The sequence below is a fragment of the Pinus tabuliformis genome, chromosome 4_2 (assembly GCF_031772625.1).
Source record: "Pinus tabuliformis cultivar Carrire ecotype Pingquan chromosome 4_2, CPIR1, whole genome shotgun sequence".
Lineage (NCBI taxonomy): Eukaryota > Viridiplantae > Streptophyta > Pinopsida > Pinales > Pinaceae > Pinus > Pinus tabuliformis.
Genome location: NC_142304.1, coordinates 63,017,071 through 63,023,070, shown reverse-complemented (window position 1 = coordinate 63,023,070; position 6,000 = coordinate 63,017,071).

The window sequence follows — 6,000 nt, the reverse complement described above, 5'->3', positions numbered from 1 at the left end:
ACTGGCTCTGTGCATTGTAGAAGCCAAGATGTGTTACAAAACTGTCCAAGCTCTTTCCAAGATAGTCTTATCAGAAGCTTGGATGACCAAAATCCTATACAATGAGTTATGAGGGACTATTTATAGCAAAGGGTGGGGTTACCCTTGACATTCCCCTTTGTGTCCATTCAACTACCCTCGTGACTTTTCACCTACTCTATGACTATTACATCCAACTATTGACACTTGACTTATGCTTGACATGACTTAACATTACAATGCACATGTTCCCATGTGAGAAAAAATGGATTGAGCAAGCCACGCAAGACATCATTGGCACTCAGTCCATTGTGATCAGACCAACTCTTTGACATGCTTGTGATGGTGAAGGTGACGATCTGATGCCAAGCTTGGTCGTCCATGATGGTGTGGATGCACCCCACGGTGACATATTGCTGAAGCGAACTCTTGCCTCTGTTGTGACTGGTGCATTGGTTCGGCTCCTTCATCCAACTCATCTACTAACATGTGAATGGTATTCTTAGGTGCAGCTGAACTAGAAACACACTAACGCATAGTGTCCATGCTGATCTTCAAGTGTGTGTTGGTGATCATGCACATCAACTTGCCGAAGTACATGTTCAGCTCGAGTTGGACTTTCTTCTTGTCTTCATCTTGGTGAGTGTGTTGAATGGGTTGGATCACATGCATGCACACAATGACATGAATCCCTTGCATCTGATCAACAACACTACTCACCATGTCTACTCCGTGCCAATTGCAGGGATAGATCTTTAACTTGTACATGCCTAGTTTCATCTATGAGTGCATGTTGCACCCATCTTTGTTCCTGTTCCTACTGCAACTCATTCGTCTATCTGGGCAGCTTCATGTTCCTCCCTGAGTTGCTACTTCAGCACATGTAACTCCTTCTTTGTTCCATTCTCTATCTTGGCACGATCCTCATGCTGTGTCGTCACTTCATAGCCTGAGTCTCAAAAGTTTCTTTGATCATCAGTGGATTTGCTTGATCTTTCAACTTTGTGCCCCCTTTGTGTTGTCGAAAACCTTCCTCTTGCATTTGCCACATTCACTACATTCATTGTGTCCACTACATTCACTGCATTCATTGTATTTGTTGCATTCATTGTAGTTTGTTTCATTCGATGCTTTCATTGCATTCATTTTGTTTGATATGTTGCCTTCAGCTGTTGTTCATTGATCAGGAGCTCTAATACCATTTGATCTGAAAATGGAATATACTTGTTTAAGGGTGCAAGGTATCCATTTCCGATAATTTCAAATGTGAGTTATACACTCCAAGTGACCTCTGAAAATGTGAAAACTTCTTATTTCTTATAGAGAGATAGACTATAGGGGCATTCACCAGACATGTCACCTCTAAAGAGAGGATGAGTTCCAGAGGCTACCTGGCCCTCTACAGGATCTGCCTAAAGAAATAATGAAGTAAACACTTAGAAGTCTTTGACATACACATACTTGAAGTTTGATGTCTTGCGGAATAAGACAAACAACTTTTTGCAGCTGAATAGGTGATTATGTGTATATGCAAGTTATGTATATTTGTTGTTTAACACTTTATATCAATTTTGTTTAGCATATCATCTTCAGCAAATAAAGACATCAAAATGATAAAGCAGTTCACCCCCTCTGGGCTACATCTGCTGGACCAAACCTCTCAAACTAGGCTTGTTCTCTTGTATTAAAAATTCTACAAAGGCTAATACAAGAATATAAGTGTCTCGAAAGACAGATCTGACTGTAAATACAAAATCAGAAGATAGGAACTAGCTAAACATGCTCTTTCTCAAGCACTAAACAGTGAAATTGTACATCATACAGTACTTTCCCCAATTGGCCCTGGTGGCCCTTTAAACTTGCATGGAGAGTTTCGAGGTGAAGATGACCTCAATTGGTTCTGAAACCTCTACCATTAGACACAGAAAGTCCGCCATTTTTGGAGCGCTTCACCAAAAATTTTCCAAATTGAGTGTCAGTTAACGGCCAGTAAATCCCGCATGTGACCAGAAAAATCGGGCTGGTGGTTTGCATTGGATTTCGCACCGGCGGTTAGGGGTTTAGGCCCACGGTTTTGGGCATGTAGTCACATTTACATGGGGGCTGACCCTTAGGGGCTGGTCCCGTTCGGCCCTGCCCTTAAACAAATTCAAACTTTAACATAATTTTGTTTCCCCCATACATCAATTGCCAACCATATGGCGTAACAGTAAGGCGTGGGAGTGTTATAAGGCAGGTCGCGTGTTCAAACCTCTCCATTGCCAAATTTTTAACGCATATGCACCCATAATGTTGATGTCACCCTGGGCCATGTGGCATTTTTTGATTCGCTGCCCAAAAGGAATATTCCCTACAATATTCCAAGGAATATTATGTGGAATATTCTTTTTTTAATTTTTTGAAAAAATTCAAAAATTAAGAGTCATTGGGCGATTTTATTTTTGGCATAACTTCTGCATACGGAGACCATTTTTCGAACCGTTTGTGGTGATGGAATCAGGAAGACGAGCTCTATCCGGTTGTTCAAGTTCAAATCAGTTCTGAGCACTTTCATTTTTGACCATTTTACGACACTTGGTCCTTAGCTCCTGATCACACCTCCCAAATGAGAAGGCTTTTGGTCCCCAAAAGCTTACTGAATCTCTGAACTGAACTATACAGCACTTGAGGAACAGAAATATCCTCTTCCATTTAGCCAAAAGAGCATACTGATGCCAAAATGTCCTGCCTTGCCAACTGTCGTCATGGCGACTTTTTGCTGCATAAGCCAAGTACTTGTCGAATCCCGACCAAGCTTGTTCGCTAGACAAACTGAAAATTTGCAGAAACCAGAAATGATACTTGCTGATATATTAGCTGAAATCTTCTTCTAAACATGTGGGCTTCCCAACTGTCACGATGCCCATCCATGGCACCTCTGCTCCAGAAGAAGAGATGCCTCCCAAATGAGAAGGCTTTTACTCGTTGTAGCATGCTGAATGTACTGCAAATGCTCATCCCAAAATCTTGGGATACTTGCTGCAAAAAATTCTCAAAAGAAGTAGGGACCCATGCTGAAATTTGAGCCCTCTTTGCATGCATGCTTTTCCAGCTCATAGAATTGTGCACAACTTTGCACCAATTTCTTTCCCTGCACCAAATGACACTAAAGGTATCTTGTGCAACAAGACAATCATCAACAACAATTTGTCCTGAAATATGCTGAACAATGGACTCAACCATCAACATAACAAGTGTGTACACAACCAACACAAGTCGACAAAACATGTGCACCACAATCGACACAAGTCCACCAAAAACAGGATACATTTACAAACACATGTATGTATCAAAAACAATGAACTATATATAGTTCGATAAACACACCTACAACATCTATGTACAGGTGCAACTTCAACTCTTCTTTTCTAAGACCAACAGGTACATCAACCCAATAAAAACACATATGGGTGACAAGAGTTGAAATGAAAACATTGCTGCAAAACTAGTGAGCATCATACTCATCTTTTACCATCCTGCAACTTGCATTCCCTTAACAAAGAAATGCATTCAATCAAAATACATGCAACTTTAATTAGATAAGAATTCTAACCATTTCTTACCAATCCATTTCAAAGGCACTTCCTTTAACTGCACATCGATATCAACATGTGTATCATCTTGACACTTATCAATGATGGAAAATTCCTTCCCATTATGGCCATACTCTTTCTCCAATTTCTTCAACTTTCGTGGAAGCATTGATGGATTCAGAGTCCAACACCTTTCAACAGTATGTCCTTGCTTATGGCAATAATTGCAACACATATTCATCTTCTTGACAGCATGATTTGCATTGTTCAATGGAACTTTGGCTTCTTGCCTCCTTTCCTTCAAAAGTTTCATGTATGTTGCCATTCTTTTCCAACATCTAGAAACACTATGGTTAACCAAACCACAAAAAGAACATGCAATTCTTTTCCAATGCTTGTGTGGAAATTTTCCATGCTTTACATGATCAAAGGAAATATGATTGAAATCAGATTTATACCTTTCTCTTTCACCTTCATTACCTTCATGAGGAGGTGAATCAAATGAAGAAGAAGCTCCTTTTGGAACACCATCAATCCCTTCAATGGTTTTAGAGCTTTCACAATTCTCTTGTTCAAGTGCATTCTTATGCACACCTTCTTCTTGCAAGGTATGTTTCAAACTATTGCATTCCTCAAGGATACAACCTTTACAACCTTGAGATAGAGAACTTGAAATGAAACTCCTTCTAGGAACTGTTTCAATTGCCTTCATGGCTGCTTTGGAACTTTCTCCATAACATTTTCCATAACCAAGACCCAAATTCTTAGGTCTTACCTCAACCATTATTGGCTCAACTATACCCTGTGCATGTTTGCCCAATCCTTTTCCTTCATATCCCATTTTGGACATCAACTTGGACCCTATGCCTCTGGTATGTTTCTCAAAAGAACCAACATAAACATTCTTATAAGAATTTGAAGACAAACTAGAATTTTTTACCTCTTCTTCAAGCTGATACTTGGCTAAGGCTTCTTTGGCAACAAGGATTTGTGTCTCCAACTCATGCATCCTTTCCAGATTCATTTTTGCAATATGAATTTGGCCTTCCATTTCCTGCAATTGGTCAGAAAGAAACTGCTTCTCTTCCCTCATGGAAAGGATGCATGAGTTGGAGACACAACTCCTTGTTGCCAAAGAAGCCTTAGCCAAGTATCAGCTTGAAGAAGAGGTAAACAATTCTAGTTTGTCTTCAAATTATTATAAGAATGTTTATGTTGGTTCATTTGAGACACATACCAGAGGCATAGAGTCCAAGTTGATGTCCAAAATGGGATATGAAGGAAAAGGATTGGGCAAACATGCACAGGGTATAGTTGAGCCAATAATGGTTGAGGTAAAGCCTAAGAATTTGGGTCTTGGCCATTGACAATCTTATGGAGAAAGTTCCAAAGCAGCCATGAAGGCAATTGAAACAGTTCCTAGAAGGAGTTTCATTTCAGGTTCTCTATCTCAAGGTTGTAAAGGTTGTATCCTTGAGGAATGCAATAGTTTGAAACATGCTTTACAGGACGAAGGTGTGCATAAGCATGCACTTGAACAAGGAAGTGGTGAAAGCTCTAAAACTATTAAAGGGATAAATAGTGTTCCAAAAGGAGCTTCTTCTTCATTTGATTCACCTCCTCATGAAGGTAATAAAGGTGAAAGAGAAAGGTATAAATCTGATTTCAATCATATTTCCTTTGATCATGTAAAGCATGGAAAATTTCCACATAAGCATTGGAAAAGAATTGCATGTTCTTTTTCTGGTTTGGTTAACCATAATGTTTCTAGATGTTGGAAAAGAATGGCAACATACATGAAACTTTTGAAGGAAAGGAGGCAAGAAGCCAAAGTTCCATTGAACAATGCAAATCATGCTGTCAAGAAGATGAACATGCGTTGCACTTATTGCCATAAGCATGGACATACTGTTGAAAGGTGTTGGAGTCTGAATCCAACAATGCTTCCATGAAAATTGAAGAAATTGGAGAAAGATTATGGAAAGAATGGGAAGGAAGTTTCCATCAATTGTATGTGTTAGGATGATACACATGTTGATATCGATGTGCAGTTAAAGGAAGCGCCTTTGAAATGGATTGGTAAGAAATGGTTAGAATTCTTATCCAATTAAAGTTGCATGTCTTTTGATTGAATGCATTTCTTTTGATTGAATGCATTTCTTTGTTAAGGGAATGCAAGTTGCAAGATGGAAAAAGTTGAGTATGAGACTCACTCTATTTCAGCTCTTGTCACCCACATGTGTTTTTATTGGGTTGATGTACCTGTTGGTCTTAGAAAAGAAGAGTTGAAGTTGCAGCTATACATAGATGTTGTAGGTGTGTTTATCGAACTGTATATAGTTCATTGTTTTTGATACATACATGTGTTTGTAAATGTATCTTGTTGTTGGTCGACTTGTGTTGATTGTGG